Raw genomic sequence first — 20290 nt, 5'->3', positions numbered from 1 at the left:
ATGTAAAATCTTACTTGGAGAAAAGTGGTTTATTGAGCCATTACTGTGGATGTGTATGGGTCCAGAGATCCTAGGAAGCCCAGCCCCCGTATCACCTACTCAAATGACTCATAGGATGTATTTTTTCCTTGAAGTGTTTACCATTGGTTATGGGACAGCACTGTCCTCACACACATAAAAATGTACAAAGCTGTGTATTCAATATAGAAAACATTAATTACTGAAGAGACAATGGGGTTATTAAATGAAAAAAAAAGTTTTAAAAATATTTTCAAAGAAATTATATGATTTTTACAGAATCTTTTTTTCATGATATAGCAGCTCCATTTACTAAGGGTGGTTTTATTTAAGGTTCATGCTATCTTGACACTCACCTATTTTTTTCCCCATGAAAAACATAAAAGAGGCTTGGGTTTTTTCCTCCTTCTAAGGTAGACCGTGTGGAAAGGCAGAAAAAAAGGCCAAAACTCTGCCAAAAAGCTGTACATCTAAGCAAGACAACTGGCCCATTAACAAATGTCTCCATCAATATCTTGCCATCTGCTGTTTGCACTGTACTTGTCAATATTGAGCATCACTCACAGTTCATGTGACCATATAAAATCTCAGAAAGCACAGAGTACCAAGGTGGGAAAAAAAAGCAAATTCAGATGGTTTTAGAATCTGAAAACACATTCACCACACAAGTATATAATTAGATGGAAACCAGTTATGTACTTTGCATGCTTTATGTGTCAAAGGAAATTCCTCATAATTTCTAACAGTAGATTGATTATGACTGGCAAGCCATGCAGCCCAGTCTCCACTTTTCCCTCTGATTCACCTGACTCTTTGCCCACTCATCTAATTCAGAAGCTCAGATTACCAGATTAAGCTGCTTAAATTCAAATCAGTGAATTTTAATTATTCATGTTACAAAGAGGATATAGCCCCAAAATGTTACACTGGTTTTATTAATAAATGCCTTAAATGTTTACAAACAATAAATTTTTCTGTCTTTCACTTTTTATTTCTTTGCACAGATTCAAAGGAAGTAGAAAGCAGGAGTTGTTTGCAGAGATACAGTTGATAGTTCCATGTGATGGAATTTAAAGGGAACTGGAAAAGGAGATCGTAAGGACTAAAACATCAACAAAAAAAAGCCAGTTAGCAAGGAAGCTAATGCAAAATGAATAGCAAGAATGTAAAATGAGTAGTAAGAATGCAAAATGCTACTTCTAGAAAAGTGGTTTATTAAGCCATTACTGTGGACCTGTATGGTTCCAGAGATCTTTCCCAACTTTAGTCATTCTGAGTTTTACATAAATGTTCCTATTTCACTAAATGTTCCTTCATTTGAAAATACTCCTGTGAAGAATGACAATGATAGTGGCAGGAGATAGACAAATCCCTAAGCAGACAGGGGCAGGTCCCTGGTGAAACCAGACCTTCAAGCCAAAGGTAGTTTAAAGCCTAAAAGCCAAGCTACAAGTTAAATCCATGGACTGGAGAACCTCTCTTCCCATTTGGCATGCTTTCCTCTGATTGATCCTCACACATCACCTGTTTTACATATACCTACCCTTCCCTAATTAGTTTTTCACACTGTCCTGCCGACCTTTGAATGATGCCTTTGTTTTAGCCTGTTGCATACTTACAAACGAATCACCATGTGCTCTCCCATCATGAACTCATAAAAACCTCAGACCCAGCCACTCATAAAAACCCCATGACCCAACTACAGGTGTGGGACCACCCTCACGTTGCCTCTCTGCTGATAGCTGTTCTGTTGCTCAATAAAATTCTTATCTGCCACCCTCATCCTTCAATTGTCAGTGCAATCTCATTTTTTCTTGGACGCAGGACAAGAACTCCGGAATTGTCGAACACAGGTACGAGTTGGGGCACACAGGTGAGCTGGGGCACACCCAGCCCAGCCATAGACCGAGCTGGTATGCAAGCCAGGCATGGCCCAGGGGGCCAAGTGAGTGCAACCCCTCCTGTGGCAGGCCTGAGGCCAAGCGAGGCCTAGGCGGAGGCATTGCCAGCCACAGAGGCCCGCCTGGCAAAGTGGATGCAAAAAATCCTACATCAACATGTTCAATCCTTAACAGTTTAGAATGAATAAATGTATTAACATGATTGGAGAATAGATAGTATATGAACACCAGGTACCTTAGGGAAAAGAAAATCATTGGGTCTTCTCCCACATCAATACAACAATTCTAATTAGGAATGTGTCACTTTGGATTTAAATGTTTGGGTGCCTCTATAAGTCATTGGGAAACAACAGAGACAAGAAATACATTTATTAGCCCTAACCTTGAAAGATAAAGTTATCCCTTTCCTTTAATATTCTAAATTTAATTTTGTATATAGGTTATAGGTAATCAGTCTTCTGACTCAGTCTTTAAAAAATTCAAATACATTAATAAAGAGAGAGAGAAGAAAGAAGGGAGGAGAGGAGGGAAGGAAAGAGGGAGGGAGGGAGGAAGAAAAGAGGGAGGGAAGGGGGAGGGAAGAAGGAAGAAAGGAACTTAACTGCCTTGAAACAGCATTTGCATATAAAAATTGTAGCTATATACAATACAAACATGTAGGATTTTAATGAAGTAATGGAAATGAATTTCATCTTGCAATAGGGAAATGCTGACCTCTTACACAAAGAACAGCACTAAGCATGTTCTGGAATTTAATGAATGTATAATCCATGCTGAAGGCTACAGAGGTCTGTGCAAGTTACACAACAGCTCAAATACTACTACTGTATCCATGTTAACAAAAATATAAACTAAAAGAAGAGCTAATAAGATACATATTTAAATTTGAAAATGGGATTAAAAATAAAATTTAAGCCCTTGGCTGTTTTATTTCAATGTAATAGCAGATATAAAAGATGCAGTTTCTCTGCATTCTTATAAATATTTTAATGTAATGAACACTGAGAATTGAAAACATGCTTCCAGCAATTACGATCCGCCTATACATATCTGTCCCTACCAGTGCCAGAGCTTTCTTGGGTGTGGCTACTAAATGCTGCACTGTGTTTGTACTAACGCTTTCATTTGCATCTTTATAATATAAAGAAGAGAGGATAAAACTTTTAAAAAATTGTAAAAAAAAAAAATTATTCTTTATATTCTAAAATGTAAAATCAAAAAATAAACTTGCAAAATAACTAGACATTTGAGTTACCTATGTATATGATTTGCATGCAATGTTTTATTTACAGATAAGTGGACACCTTATAGACTTCAACGGCAGCCTCAGTGGGAAACGAGCAGCAGCAACCCTTTATTGAAATAAGAATTAGGGAGCAACAGAAAGGTAGAGTGAGAATAGGCAAAAATAAATTTGCCAAAGGTCAAGGTGAGAAATAAACAAAAATGTTTTGAGACTGTGCTGAGAAGTATGCAATGCAAATAAATGAAGCATATTAAGCATACCAACAGAGGCAAGTAAAAGGGAGAACGGGGCTCAGGGGAGGGCTTTGTTAACTATGGGGTGAAAATGGAGCGAGAAGGGTCAAAGAGGGTTCCAAATGACACATTTCTGGATATGTCTACCTGCATTTTAAGTCACAATCCAGTGATTTTTATATTATTCATGTACATGCTTTACGTGTCAAAGGAAATTGTAAATCATATTGAGCTTAGAAGAAAAGTGACAGAGAAAAAAAGAAAAAAGAAGAGATCTAGATGAAGGGATGGAGGAAGAGAAAGAGGGAGAAAGAAAGGAGGAAACAAAGGAAAAAGTAGGAAGAAAAGAAACAAGAGAGAAAGAAAGGAAAAATAAAACTAACGTTTCTCTGTATTAAATGAAATTTATCATTATAGATGACAGCTAGCTAGACAGACAGACAGATGGAAATGAATAGATATAGACAGCCAGGCTATCAACAGCCAAGATCATTACCAGTTTGCTTCAAAGACATTTTTTGAGAGTGGTGTACCTTGTATTTGGGACACAGAAAAAAATGAATCATTTCTGAGGCAGCATAAGCGGGTGGTTTATTTGGGATGAGTTTTTAGGGGCTTTTATGGTTTTGTTTGCTTGGGTGTTTTCCCAAAATCCTGTTTCATAAAGATTTCTCAAATTCAGGATGAACCCAACCATTAGAAGTAAAAGAATCAACTGATTTTCTGAGACAAAGAGAAGTGAAGTAGAACAGAAGAAACAGAGGTTCAAGGCAATTTCAAACTTTTATTAGTGAGCACGTACGTAAAGCTGTAGCTCTCCTCTCTGGGTTTGACTCAAGTGAACAAACCCTTAGACACAAATGTGCTATACCAGAAGAAGGGCCTTTCTCTAAAACAACAGCTTCATTATTTTTTTTATACTTCTTTCACCTTCAGCCATAATAATAAAACCTAATAGTAAAAATTAGCATTTCCCATATTTGTTAGTTGTTACTGTCTCCGATATTTGCTAAGAATTCTGGGAAGTGGTATACTATTGAAGCATCCTACGGGTACATAACATAGTCATTCGACTTTGCAGATCTGTTCAAAACAATACATCGAATTCCTGATACACGTACGGCACTAACCTAAACAGTAAAAACACAATATAAAATTAAAAAGACACAACTCTGATGGAATATATGATATAATGGAGTAAACTGAGCTAGAGAGAAGTAAAAGATATTTTCCTGGTATTGCACACCAAGTAAGTGACAAGGTCAGTGTCAAACAGTCTGATTCCAGGACAGCTTTCCTTACACTGTGTGCTTTGCTGCTATGGAAGCTAATGCTTACTTGCCAGGGGTTATCCGTGGCATTCTGCTTTTCAGATTTTAATTTTTCCACTTCATATTATATTAGTAGTAATTCAACATAACGTAGTTACATTTTTAAAAAACCCTGTAAGCACATGTCTCAGAGAAGCATGTAAGGTACTTCAATTACTATAATTATTTCATTTAAATTCATTGATAAAATGTGTATTCTACAAGTGACTGAGGAACTGAATATTATGCTGTTCATGGATATGAACAATAGCTGAGTACAATTAATAGACTATTTAGGTACAATTAATAGTCTGAAGGAAGTTGGAATAACATGCATGCCTATCTGCATTTATAATACAATACTTCAGATCATGGTCAATGTTTAGTATTATAGTAAGCATGTATTTTCTCAGCCTTTGGAAATCTTTTCTAGCATAAAAGAACACAGTAACTAGTTTAATTACTTTGCATCTCAATCACTGGTGTAAAAAAATAAAATGGGCGTAAGACACATTCCCAACATTTGTTTGAAAGGCTTAAGGGAGACGATATACATGAAAATCCTATGCGGACTACAGAATACAGTGTCCTTTACTATTTTCTCTTTTCAGGATTACAGAATTGTTTGTATTTTCTAATATATTTTATCACTTTTAGTAATTGCCAGTTAAAATGTTCCTATGCATAGCTCGAGATAAAAATAATTTGCGCTTAACTCCTTTAACCAACCTCAAGGTTTAGTAGCCACGTTTTCTGAGTTGAAATTACCTTTTCAACTTTCATAGAGGTCCTTTATTCTCTAAGCTTTCTCTTTCCAGGCCTGGCACAGTGGTTCACACCTGTAATCCCAGCACTTTGGGAAGATGAGGCAGGAGGATTGCCTGAGCCCAGGAGTTTGAGACTAGCCTGGATAACATGGCGAGACCCCATCTCTATAAGAAATAAAAAATTTGGCCAGGCAGGATGGCTCATGCCTGTAGTCCCAGAACTTGGTGGGGCCGAGGTGGGCAGATCACCAGGTCAGGAGATCCAGACCATCTTGGCCAACATGGTGAAACCCCATCTCTACTAAAATACAAAAAAAAAAAAAAAAATCAGCTGGGTGTGGTGGCATGCCTGTAGTCCCAGCTACTCAGGAGGCTGAGGCAGGAGAATCACTTGAACCTGGGTGGCAGAGGTTGCAGTGAGCTGAGATAGTGCCACTGCACTCCAGCCTGGACAACAGAGCAAGACTCGGTCTCAAAAAAAAATTTTTAAAATAAATAAGACTTCTCTGTTCAAATCCAGGTTTTGTGTAATTTCAAGCAATGTGGAATTCCAGATATAATCATAGTTCCATAATCAGGCTCTTTAAAAATGAAGGAGAATATTTGGATAGTCTTAAATCAGCTGAAGTTTCTCAAGGTTGATTTACCACTTTGTGGCTATACAATATGTCTGCCCTGAGGACTCCTTGCACTAGCTCCCTTTTTTTTTTTTTTTTTTTTTTTTTTTTTTTTTTTTTTTTTTTTTGTTGTTGTTGTTGAGACAATCTCACTCTTGTCACCCAGGCTGGAGTTTACTGGCAAGATCTCGGCTCACTGCAGTCTCACCTCCTGCATTCGAGCCATTCTCCTGTCTCAGCCTCCTGAGCTGGGACTACAGGCAGCACCACCATGCTGGCTACTTTTTTAAATTTTTTGTAGACATGGCGGTCTGAACATGTTGCCTAGGCTGGTCTCAAACTCCTGACCTCAAATGATTCTCCTGCCTTGGCCTCCCAAAGTGCTAGGATTACAGGCATGAGCCACCACACTCGGCCCTCTTCTTTCTTTTTTCCTTTCTTCTACCTTTCTTTCCTTCCCTCCATCCTTCCTTCTTTTGATATTCCTTTTATTTTTCATTCTTTCTTTTAATTATAAGCTGAGATTATTTTTATAATAGAACAGAGAACCTTCTACATTTGAATCACCAATTCAAATTAGATCAACACACTCACCAATATCAATCTCCTGACCTAGTCACCTACCCACCTTGACCTCCCAAAGTACTGGGATTACAGGCGTGAGCCACCACGCCCAGCCAGCTACTTCTTTACATCTCAATAGCTGTCACTCAATTTGTAATGCTGCCCCTCACCTCTGTTCACTGTCTGCATCCTTTTACATGAAGCTCACTATTATCTTGAAGCTTGGCTTTCCTGGCAGTAGTCCTGCTACTTCCTGTATCCAAATAATGAAGCAAATCCAACTATAATTTAACCAAGGCCTAAATTACGACTCAAAATATTAAAGTGTCTGGAAGCAATGTAATAGACATGGAAGAAATAAGTATCTGTAGAAAACAAAAGTTTGCTACCTCCTCGTGGATGTTAGAAACTAAGGTTCTTTTCCATTCATAGTCCTTAACTGAAAACAAGTCCAACAGAATTCCAAACTAGAGATTAAAGTCCAGTCACATCTTTTCAGACAATTTCTGACACTGTGAACTTAAATTCTTTTCTTTTTGAACTCATGCATTGATTTCTTCATGTCTTTCACCTATTTCTAGGTTTTTCATAAAAGTTGCATTGTCCTCCCCACCAGCCTCCATTCCACCCTGAGTACCAACCAAAATCATGTGGTCTTGGAACCAAAATCCAGATAGAGGAAACTTTAACGAATAGCTCACTTTCCCCAAAAGGATTTTGGCTTTTATTTATCATACATCACATGTATTACCTGTATCACTGCATTTGTAATTAAAATAACAAAAAATGAATATTCTTTTATGAATCTAAAATTAGATTTTTATTTTAATATACCTATATTGAGTATATTTTAATCTTCTCTTAGCTCTTTACTCTTTTGACATTTTTTTGGTCCTCAGTTTTCTTTCTTTGACTATACTTATCTAACTTATATATTTGTATTTATGGAAGTATTTTTAGATTGCAAGTGATTATCCTTAACAATATTCTTTTTGCCTAGAATTGAGCATTTTAAAATGCAGAAGTCGATGCTGACAGAGCACACAAAGGAATGAAGAGATACAAAGGCAAATCAGTGATTACAATGTAATGAATAAGGGTTTTCATGAGGTATCTGCACAAGGAGCAGTATTAGTATAGAAGGTAGCAACTGATTCCTTCTGACAGCCAAACCTATTGAGCATATATTGCCATATTAAAGAATGTGCCAAGCACATATGACCTCATTTAATTATCATTATCACGCTCTGTTACAATGATGAGACACAGAGAGGCTAAAAAACAACAGAGCTAACACAGTAGCAGAGTCAACATTCACATTGCTAACTAGATACAACTCCGAAAGACTAAATGGCTTTTATTAGATGATAAAAGGGGAAAAGGGCAAACCAGGTGGTGGAATAGAATGACCAACAGCCAACAGTCATGGGTATATTAAGAACCTGGTGAGAGATACCAGTGGGATAGGATTAGACAGATGAAGACAGTGGCTAAGAATGAGGCTTCATAGGCAGGCTGTGTCCAACTACTTTCAACTGAATATCTAAAGATGAAGTCATTCCTTAAACATTTAGACTGTGTAACGCCAAGATTAAACCACAACTATTAAAGAAGGAAGGGCTCGATAGCCTTAGAGCCCCAGTTCTAACATTTAGGGGAGAGACTAAAAAGATGAAGAAGAAAGAACACAGCTGGAAGAGAAAGATCTCTATTTCTTCATGATTTTTATTGCAGCAAATCAGCAAATTTACTACTACCTATAATTTAACTGTCTTTGCCACAGTGAAGACAAACATCATTCCATTTAGGAATGCGTAGCAACAGAATTCTCAAGTCAGAGAAAGAATAAGTTTGAAATTCTTAATTATGTGATGAGTAAATATATGTGTGTGGATATGTGTGTTATGTGTACACTCATACTAATATATCCACAGAATTAAAATGCTGTTGCTAGACACAACAAAAAATAAGTATCACTTTACAGATGCTTTATTCGTTTCTGAGGTCTCACTACCACTTTAGTTTATTTTCTTCCTTTCTTTTGTATTTTTTTTTTCAGATAGGGTCTTGCTCAGCTGTCCAAACTGAAATGCAGTGGCATGATCATAGCTCACTGCAGCCTCAAACCCCGTTGCTCAAAGGGCCTTCCCACCTCGGCCTCCTGAGTAGCTGGGACTACAGGCAGCACCACCATGCTGGCTACTTTTTTAAATTTTTTGTAGACATGGCGGTCTGAACATGTTGCCTAGGCTGGTCTCAAACTCCTGACCTCAAATGATTCTCCTGCCTTGGCCTCCCAAAGTGCTAGGATTACAGGCATGAGCCACCACACTCGGCCCTCTTCTTTCTTTTTTCCTTTCTTCTACCTTTCTTTCCTTCCCTCCATCCTTCCTTCTTTTGATATTCCTTTTATTTTTCATTCTCTCTTTTAATTATAAGCTGAGATTATTTTTATAATGGAACAGAGAACCTTCTACATTTGAATCACCAATTCAAATTAGATCAACACACTCACCAATATCTGGCTGCTTTGTGATTAGTATGAAATGAAGTAAAGTTTAAAGTCTCATAAAAATCAGAATCAGCACTAAAAGGCACTCTTGTCTCCACTCAGTTCTATTTCTGTATTGCAACTTAACAAAAACTCTGTTTCATTGGGAGGCTGACGTGGGCAGATCACCTGAGGTCAAGAGTTCAGGAACAGCCTGGCCAACATGGCGAAACCCTTTCTCTATAAAAAATACAAAAATTAGCTGGGCATGGTGCTTGGCACCTATAATCCCAGCTACTCGAGATGCTGAGGCAGGAGAATCACTTTAACCCAGGAGGCAGACGTTGCAGTAAGCTGAGATCATGCCATTGCACTCCAGCCTGAACAACAGAGCAAGACTCTATCTCAAAAAACAAACAAACAAAAAACTCTGTTTTAAATAGCTTGTAGAAATTGAACTATTTTCACAAAATAGTAAAATAATTTAGAAAAAAAGTTCTTAACTATAATAAACACCTGTAGGTTTACATTTCCCATTTATAAACAAGCAGATAGGGAGACTGGTGAATCTTTTATTCACAGTTTTTAATCACCTCCTATTTGTAACAGAAAAATACTAATTAGGAGATTCCATCTTCCACCCCATTCCCCCCCACACACACACACATACATAACTTCATTCTTTCAGTTTTATACCTTCCATCCCAGAAAAAAAAAAACAAGCAAGTTTAAAATGGGGCACTTGGGAGCTATCACTGCAATTGACCCCTACCTTCCCTATACTAAAGGCACCTAAACTGTAAGCGGAAATCTTCTACATTTAAGTCACTAATTTAAATTCTTCCAGATTTCCAGGTTTGTAGCATCATTTACTTATTCACTTATTTGGACAAATTTGAATAGCACCTACCATAGGCAAGCTACTCTGTTAGGTATTAGAAATAAAATAATAAATAAGACATTCCTTTATTCCCTCAAAACGCTGATTTCTAGGGACTGGAGATACAGCAATACAAAGGTAAAAATTCCATCCTAGTAAAACACACATTTTAATGGGGAAGATAGAAAATGTGACAAATAGGTAAACCATATAGTGTTAAATATATACATGCATAAGAGAAAAATAAAATTGGGAAATGGGATAGGAATTGTGGGAGCAGAGTTGTAATTCTAGGGAGGTAGACACTGAGTAGGGAAAGGCAATCTTTTCCTAAAAACTATGGCAATACAATGTGATAGATGCTGCTAACCAAGTGATTGACAGCATGCAAAGATTACATAACAGAAAGAGCTATGATTGTTGGAGAAATCAGAGGGGAGAAATCATCTGAATTCCTAAAGAGAAGATGACATTCACAAGGAGGCTGGGAGACAACAGGCAAAGGAACAGTATATACAAAGTCAGAGAGGCAGCGTTTAGCGAATAACTGTTATTTATCAGCAGATAGTAGCAATTACCATTTAATTCAGAACGTACCATGTTTCAGATACATTCACACATCACCTTTATTAACCCTCACAATAAATCTATGGGCTTATTAATAGTATTCCCATTTTTAAAATAAGAGTAAGACCAGAATGAAGATAAAGGAGAGAGTTAAAAAATAGGTTGAGGTTAAAGAATTTGAATATTATGTTTTAAACAATGAGTCAACTAAGTTTTAAAATAAAGAAAGTCATAAAACAAGATCCGAAGTTACAGCTTTTTAAAATTGTAGACTGCAGTGTGGAGAGCAGACCATTGGGGCTGGGAGGCAGAACAATAATAATTATTTATAATAACGAAAGGCCATAATTTAGGTAAAATGTGGCCAAGGCTTGATCTGAGCCAATAACAGTAGGAAAATTAAAAGCAGGATAAGGAAAACCTGGTAGCCAACTAAATTTGGGTGGAAGGGGAATGGAAAGGCACAAAAAGGGGAGGTATTCAGCCAATTCTAAATATTCTAACTTAGAACATCTAGAGGGTGACATTATTAGCAAAGAAAAAGAAGGTAAGGGGAGAAGACTGGGAGAAGAGGATGGAGATGAAAAGTGCTCTAATTTTGAACTTCTTAAATCCAACGTGGTGATACTTAAGATATCCAGTGGACCTCGAATGATGACCAGACTGATTAGAGAAAGATTTTGGAGTTAATATATTTCAGAATTGTTAGCAAGTATATCTTTGTATTGGTTAGAAAGACGAAATACTCAAATTGCTTATACAAGTAACGTAACCTCTTTTTGGCCAGCTGTAAAATCTCTAAAAGTAAGGTGGACGTTCAATTGTAGTTTAATTAGGACTCTGGTTCTCTTTCTCTCCAATTGTTTTCAATCTGTCTTCTTCCTTGTATCATGTCATCACAGTTTCACTTAGGGTAGCAAAATCATGTAGCAATCCCCAATTTATATCTGCATCCACAAAATCCAAAAGAGAAATATTTTCTTTGCTACTTATGGAACCATAGTGCTAGACATCTTTCTAGAACAACTTGGATGTCATTCCCACCACTGGCAAGGTTGAAGAGATTTCATTGATTAACATGGACTCAGCGTGCCTACTCCAAACTATATGGATACTACATCATGGGGGAACACCAGAATTAATGCTGGGGAAGCAACCCCAGTGTCCTCCTCCATCTCCTTCCAAGGCGGACAGTGGCTAATTGTTCTAATACCCAGCAGGAGGAGGTTTATATGAAGTCACATCTGAAACAAAAAAGTGTTTTTCTGAGATTGACCAACTTTTCAGGACTGAGCTTCCAATATCATGCAAATCCAACTACAGTTTTTTACCAGAGGTAGTGACAAAGTAAATATTCAGGCCATATGAGGAAATACATTTAAAATGTAAGTACTGAATAGTTTTCATAAATGTCAATGAAGAAAATCTATTGGTGTTAACTAAGAATTCACTTTCCTCTTCCTCTATATTGCCTCTCACCCCAATCCCTACAGTGACTTGGTAGCCAAAGGATGACACCAGACTAAAAAGCCGAATTCTTGGATGTTCCTGTGTTCCTGTGTTCAAAGGAACACCGACCAAAGAGCTGAATTCTTGGATGGAGTTCTAAATAAGTTCTGGAAACTCTGGCCATCAGAGAGATATGGAAATAGCCGATAAAGGCCTGTCACCTGAAGAAAATTCATGGTTGCAATGAGGATACAGAGTGACATGTGCAGCCAAGAAGGCACAGCAGGAACATGGATAGCAAAGGACCTGTAGTGGGGACAAAGGTCAGAACAGATTAGCTTCATTTCAAAGAATGCTACATGAAGTCTTCCTTTCAGAAGCCTAGAACTGCTTAGGCCTGCCCCAGATCTTAACTGACACTCTTGGTTCAAACGAGTTATGGAAGAATCCTTAAAGGAGTTTAGGTTGTGAACTAGCTTAGGTTTTCTGCTATGGTTGTTAATAAGGGGTTAAGGTTGAAATGAAGCACAATTGTGCGGGGGAAATAATTGGTTATATTTGCTGCACACTTGCTTTTGTAATGCGTTATAGAACTTTATTTAAACCAAAACTCTAATTCCACACTTGGCACCAATTGGTAACTTTTTAAAACTAACTCACTATTTCAGACCCCAGTCAATACTACTAATTTTACAACTGCAGAAAAGAAAATCATTAAACTGCACCCTATGTCTCATGCAGTGTCATTCTGTCGTCAACAAAAAAGATATTTGCTGGATCAGTGAGTCGAGAGAGAGTGGTGATTCGCCAAATACGGCCTATCAGAGTACTGAGAATTTAGGGTTAGGTTTCAGCATTTGTTGCTGTCATTCAAGTACTAAATTTATATTTACTTGGGGCAGTGAGTAGAGTTTGAATAGAAGAATCTAAAGCATGTAAAACACTTTCCTTACAGCTGATTTTGAGTGTTATTCTCATTGAACTAGAATGTTTCAAAAATGGTTAAATACAATTTTTTTGGTATTATGATAATTTTTGTTGAGATAAAATGAGTTAGCATGTAATAGCGATATTCTCTTTAACATTTTTTTAGGTTATCTAATTGGTCATTTAGAAGTCACTGTTTTGGGGATTTCTGGACATAAAACATGGTCAGTGGTGAAAGGCAATAAATGCTCTCAAATTACAAGTGAACATGTATGCCTAATTAGACAACAGTAGTAATCTAAAAATAATAGATGATTAACATTTTCTTTTTAAATGTATGTATCAAATGTATTAACAGCCTTAGAGTGGTCTTTTATTAATAAAAGGACATAAAATTAAGGTTTTAAAATTTAGATACCTATCAAAATTAAGACATTCATATGAGGTAAATTCATGCAAATGGAGTCATATCTAAGAATCTGGGAGAAATTATTTCTAAGTAAAGACTTTGCAACATCCCTGGGAAAATGAACATTGGTCTTATAACAGGCTACTGAGTAGGAAAATAAACGACAAAGTCTAGAAGATCATACTGTGGCTGAGTGATGAACAGATATGCTATTTGTGAAAGCTAGAAGGAGATTCTAAGGAATGACATAGTATGTACTTATGTATTACAAAGTGTAAATTATCATGACTGTATAATTGGAGCTACTTTTCAAGTGTGGGGATTATAGACGGAATGGTGTCTGGTGGAAAACATTCTCCAACCCATCATCAAAGAGAGTCACATCCTCACTCTTTCCACCTTTGGGTTTATAGTTTAGATGCCTGTGCTATATATAAAAAGAATGTATTTTAGAGAAGCCCTAGCTCAGAAAGCATAGCTTTGATGTTCATTTTACTGCTTTTGGCAGAGCAAGTCTTTATCTGTCTTAATCTTAGAAGCTTTTTTTTCTCATTAATTTGTTAATTTTAGGCTTTCCACTTTCTTTTCAACTTTCTCCAGATAATTCCTCCCAAAAAAATAAATAATAATTATAATGAATCAATGTATGCTTTAGTAATTTCAAATGATAGGTCCACATACATAAACACCATCATAACAACTAATTACCCTATTTACTAGCCCTCTACAAATATGATAAAGAGGCCTTACTGGCAGGTCCATTAATAACAGAAGTTTTCTGTCCCACCAAAGAATGTGATTGATATAGACATAGAGCCTCAGCACAGCTGAAATTAACAACTGCCTGACAGGTGTCTTCAACTCTGCTCAACTGAATTCTGTGACATCGGCTTACCAGAGAGCACACATAAAAGGTGTGTGAGCTCACTTTGCTATACTATGAAAATGCATTTGAAATTCAAAGAGGAAATAGAAAATGAATTTGACAACCATTTTTGAGTACCTTTCCTTGGGTTAGAGTTTTTTTATATCACTAAAGAAGCAAAGTAAGATATGAGTACACTAAATGACTCATAATATTTCTTTACTTCTATAAAATGTAATCCTATAAAATGTAATCCTCTCTCTCTCAAATATTGAAAGATTACTACTGTTTATTATTTATTAATTGATTTTTCTTCATGGTCTGCACATTAGTCACAAAAATGACTTAGGAGCAATGTTTGCTAAAATTTTTGAATGAAGATTCCTTTTAACAATGATACTGATTTATGATCTTTAAAAAATGATACTGATCTTTGAAAACACCTATTTGATCTTTAAAAAGAATTTGAAGGGAAAATTTTACATTAACAAAAATGCTATTATAAATTCATGAAGATTTCCAACTACAATTTATTAGTAACAACAGCATTGACATGGTTGGAAAATTACAAAAAATACTATGAATAAGACAATTTATGCGGGAAAAACACAAATAAGACACAGCATCTGCACTATACATACTATAGTGTATTAACTAAAAGAATCCTCTAGGTAAGCGTTAATTAATACAACTCTATTCTCAGGGACTAGACACTGTAGAACACAGCACATGTTCAAGAAATCATTTTTTAACGAATAATCATTTTTATTGAACTGACATAGCCCACATAGCCCTGACAGATTAGCCTTCTAAAATACCCAGAAGATAGTCTTCCTTCAATAATATTCAATGGCTCCCCACTTCCATCAGAATAAAATATATTCTTTGCATTATTAAAGGACTCCACAACCCAGCTTCTTTTTTTTTTTTTTTTTTTTTTTTTTTTTTTTTTTTTTTTTTTTTTTTTTTTTTTTTTGGGAGACAGAGTCTCACTTTGTTGCCTAGGCTGGAGAGCAGTGGCGCAATCTCTGCCTCCCAGGTTCAAGTGATTCTTCTGCCTCAGCCTCCTGAGTGGCTGGGATTACAGGCACTGGCCACCATGCCCAGCTAATTTTTGTATTTTTAGTAGAGGTAGGGTTTCACCATGTTGACCAGGCTGGTCTCAAACTCCTGACCTCAAGTGGACTGCCACATTGGACTCACAAATTGCTGGGCTTACAGGCATGAGCCATCACACCCGGCTTCTCCTTACACTTTGTCTCGTCCCATATTCCTTTACACAAGGTAGCACAGCAGAGTGAAAAGAACACTGCTTTTGAGATTAGAATGGTTGCTGGGACCCTACATAAAACCTGACTTACTAATGTATGATACTGGAAATTCTTTAAACCTCTCTTTTTACTAAATAAAGGTAATTAATACCTGAGGGAAGTTGTAAACATAATAATAAAGATGCACTTAGCACGTAACAGCACAGAACAGATTCAGGGTATGTACTTTGATACTGTTGAGATAACTTTCTCTCTTTTTTCAATCAAGTTGTATACTTTCTGCTTTTGCTTAGTATTTTTTTCCTTCTAACTTCAGACTAGAAAACCTACCCTGTTGTACTAGAACCTAAATCCTATTCCATTCTGTAAGTCAAATGAAAAGCTACTCTTTCGGATAACCACCATATTCAAGTACCAGGCAGTTGTAAACACAGGGTAATCAACTAATTACAGATGGTCCAAAGAAATTTTATGTACACAGAGAAGACCATATAAGGCACTTGTAACTACCAACAAAGCTTCAAAGATACTAAAGCTTTAAGAGAAAAGGCGTGATGGGGAGCGTGGAAAACCGACAACATGGTTAATATCATAAGTATCATAGATTCTGCAAAGGCTCTGTGACCTCGTGAGCCCAGAGTTGTTACCCTCTTTCTGCATTCATTATTGAACTACTGTACATAGCTGTGAGACACACGCAGCTTTGAAATATTAATTATTTCTTTGGCTATTAGTTCCCTAGCTTGTAATTACTTGAGAACAAATAAAAGGCCAAAATCCATAGTCTCTACATCAGCGCCTTCTATATAATAGGTATTCAACAAACATTTGAGTGACTATTACTTGCAGATTATCAGATAATGAAAGCCTGGTGATATTTTTTTTTTTTTAGTTAATGTTAGTACATTTTAAAGTGTTGTTTTCTGCAAGTCATGCAAGCCAAATATAAGTGGATGTAAATAATTCTGAATACACCTTATAGAGGTCCCCAGTTTTTTAAAGATCTATTTCTTCTGGTAGCCTCTTAATACAGGAAACTGAAATATGAAGAAGTGAGGTGTGGTACCCAAGATGATGCAAGTGCTGGCAAAAGCAAAAACTAGTTACTGATAGGTTCTCTTATTCAGTGGTTCTCAACCTTAGCTATACACTAAAATCATCCGGGTAGATTCTTAAAAATACCAATGCCTGGTCAATTACCCTAATCTGTAGGGTAGGGCTGAGGCACTGGTAACTTTTTAAAATTCTCCAGGTGATTCAAATGTGTATCTGTGGTATAAAGCCTCTGTGCCTCTTGTAATTCCAACGAGCAATGTGATTGCTAAGAGTGCCTGAGAAAGTCATTGCCTAAGGTTTCTTCTGTGCAATATTGTTTTCTGGGTTTTAAATATTTAAGTATGGTCATGCATCAATTAATGATAAGGCTACATTCTGAGATATGCATTGTTAGGTGATTTTGTCATTGTGCAAACATCATAGAGTATACTTATACAAACCTAGATAGCATAGCCTACTACTGGCAAAAGCAAAAACTACACACCTAAGTTGTATGGTATAACTTATTGCTCCTAGGCTACAAACAACATGCTACTGTACTGAATACTGTAGGCAACTGTAACACAATGATAAGTAAATGTCTATCTATCTAAACAAATGTCAAAATAGAAGGCTACAGTAAAAATACAGCATTATAATCTCATAGGACCACTGCCATATATATGGCCCATCACTGAGCAAAATGTCATTATTTTGGCTCATATATTTGAAACTGTGACTCTTGACCTCTTAAATTACTACACTTACTTTTCTCCTGAGTAGCATGCTTTAGATAAATCTCTAAATAATAGTTCCTCTCATTTCTTCAGAAACATAAAGACACATGCACAATTTTAGTAGAAAAAAAGTGTTCTGCTGTATTATAAGAAAAGGTATGTTTGTGTGATTTGGGACTTTTATGATATCTGCTTAGGTTGTGTAAGGGAGGCCCTGAAATATACCTTTTCACCTTTTCCTTATGATTCAGTCCATCATAGCAGTTTATCTAATCCATTTTTTATTAAACATTGTTTATCACTTCTGTACTGCTATCTATCCAACACCTTTCATTCAGATTGGCTTAGCCTTAAGAAAAAAACCAACGCATGTTAACAGGCAGTAGAAAAATTACCTCTTTCATGAGCTCAGTGGTCTGAAGGTGCACGCTACATCAGGGGTGGCTGATGCCAGGTGGCTGGCTTGCGACACTTAGGAAGTCCCTCACACCTGTCAAGAGAGGCAGAGACTGCAAGAGAGAAGCCGAGTCTGACTGAGCAGGCGCAGAGGGGCAAACCCTGCTCCCAACTGCTGCTAGCAGATCTCTAAAAATAAAGCGACAAAAGCACGGGGAAGGCAGAATGAATTCTTAACACTTGTACTCTTCTATTTCTGTCTGTTACGAAGCAGGTGATCTCAGTACCAAGCGATGAGTCTTTTAACTTTCTATATCCCTAACTTTCAGAAATGATCCTCATGACTGCATTCATTCCAACTGTTTCAAATTCATAATCATAAAAAGAATCTTTTTTAATCTTTCAAGACTGCCCTCTCTCTCACAGGATTACATTCTAAAATAAGCTTCTTTGATATTCATTTGCCTGTTTTACTTTGAAGATTTTTTTTCACATGTATTATTTTCTGGAAAACAAAATGTTTCTTCCATTTAATACTTTATTCTTTGAGAGAAGACTTTTAAAAGCCATTCCTTTATCTAGAGAGATGGCAGTCTAAATGTCTTCCAGTTAACAACCACTAGTCTAGAGAAAGTGAAACTATAAATTTGTTAACAACATCTTTTAATGGCCCTCCATGTAAGGCCATATTTATCATAAATGCCGAGCAGCTCTGCATGAAAGGGGAATGTAATGTAGTGGTTGAAAGTTTGAAATCAGACAGACATGAGTTACAGCCCTGCCCCAATATTATTGTCAATATAGTCCAGAACAGGTGATTTAACTGCTCAACACGTCAGTGTCTTCATTTATTAAAAAGAGAAAATAATGTCTTTCCCTGTTTTACAGAATTGAGACCCGAATTAAGTAATATAAGCAAAACACTACCATACTGCTTAGTATCTAGCACTCAGTAGATGCCACCAATTATTATTATTGCTAACAACAAATTTATAGCCAAATAAACACCTGATGGCTCAAAAGATAAAGAAGCAATATTATTTAAAACGTTGCTGACATTTTTAAATAAGCACCTAATATGTACATCCAAGAATCTAAAACCTCAAAGCCTTTTCTCCATTTAGGTATGTGAACACCTTGCCTCTTCCCATTCTTTCTGGCATATGGAGCAAAAGAGCTAGAAGTAGAAAATATCTTGGGGAATTTTTCATGAGTAGTAGTCTTCACTGGAGAAACTTCAGCATCTTAATGCACTTCTCACAACAGGCATGCACAGGACATGTCTAAATTTGCTGAGAAATAAAATAATTTTTCACAGCAATTGAGAGTACCTCAAGATGTTAAACTCTTTACCTCAAGCCAAAATGAAAACTAAATCACACACCCACACCCACACACATACACACACAGATACCATTATCTGAATTTGCAGCTCCCAAAAAAATCCTCTTTCATAGTTAATCATCACCTCTACCTCTATCTCAAATGGTTCTATTGAGCTGCCATCCACATAGATGTCACCAAACACATGACAGGTAGTTTTTAAAAGTAAACTTTGATCAAGACACCAGGCCTGTATTATATACTTAAAAACATCATATATAAAATAAATATATACAATGTTATCTGTGCATTAAAAACGCAAAAACAAAACAGGCCGCATCTCACAGGTATTTGTATCTAGACACTTGATCAGTCTTCCAGAAACCATTCAGGGCTTTAGGGCTTCACTTACATGTTTGCAACTTTGTTCAAAACTATCAGTGCCTGTAACTTTTTTTTTCTTGTTTTGAGACAGAGTCTTGCTCTGTCACCCAGGCTGGAGTGCAAAGACACAACCTCAGCTCACTGCAACCTTCGCCTCCAGGGTTCAAGCAATTCTGCCTCAGCCCACCAAGTAGCTGGGATTATACCTGTGCGCTACCAGCCCGGCTAATTTTTTACATCTTTAGTAGAGATGAGGTTTCACCATGTTGGCCAGGCTGGTCTCAAACTCCTCACCTCAAGTAATCTACCTACCTCCGCCTCCCAAACTGCTGGGATTACAGGCATGAGCCACTGCGCCCAGCCGAGCGCTTGTAACTATTTAAACCATTTTCTCTGATTTGGTTCTCAAAGAACATGGAAATCATTTGTTAGTCTCTTGGTAAATACTCAGTTTATTTTTGAAAGATATACCAAGAATTGATGATTATCAGAAAATCATCAATTCTTGGTTATAAATAGGGAAAACAATGCAGAAATCTGTTAAAAAGTACTTAGCATTCAAAAAGTCTATTTAGAGTGAACATTCTACATCTCCCATGAGATTATCAAAACATTGTGTTAAATTCAGAATTCAGAATAAAATAGTTCCCAAGTTATTTTTGTCAAATGACAAAAGAAAGCTCTAAAATGTTTATAAGCCATTCAAAGAAGCATTTAGTTTGTTAAAAGTGAAGAATTAATTTGCTAAACTCTCTTGACTGTAATAATTTAACCTTAAAAATTAGAGAAGTATTATTTGAATTAGTCCCATATCTATATATTATTTCTATGTTTTCAAGCCAAACAGTTTTTTTTTTTTTTTTTTTTTTTTTTTTTTTTAGTTAATGTTAGTACATTTTA

General features: G+C 36.5%; 1 protein-coding gene across 11 annotated transcripts in view; it reads right to left on the bottom strand.

Moving 5' to 3' along the window:
- The window catches only part of CACNA2D1 (calcium voltage-gated channel auxiliary subunit alpha2delta 1), a 489928-nt gene that overhangs the window by 440458 nt on the left and 29180 nt on the right, over positions 1 to 20290 (bottom strand). Inside the window, exon 1 of one of the 11 annotated variants that reach the window (XM_017523109.2) lies at positions 17683 to 17820. The exons of the other annotated variants lie outside the window; for them this stretch is intronic. The gene's annotated coding sequence lies outside the window, so the exon portion shown is untranslated. Of the gene's footprint in view, positions 1 to 17682; positions 17821 to 20290 lie in introns of those variants that run through there. 11 annotated transcript variants of the gene reach the window in all.

This window comes from Cebus imitator, unplaced genomic scaffold (assembly GCF_001604975.1).
Source record: "Cebus imitator isolate Cc_AM_T3 unplaced genomic scaffold, Cebus_imitator-1.0 Scaffold26, whole genome shotgun sequence".
Classification (NCBI taxonomy): domain Eukaryota; kingdom Metazoa; phylum Chordata; class Mammalia; order Primates; family Cebidae; genus Cebus; species Cebus imitator.
Note: the sequence above shows the minus strand (reverse complement) of the source record. Positions and strands in the feature narration are given on the sequence as shown.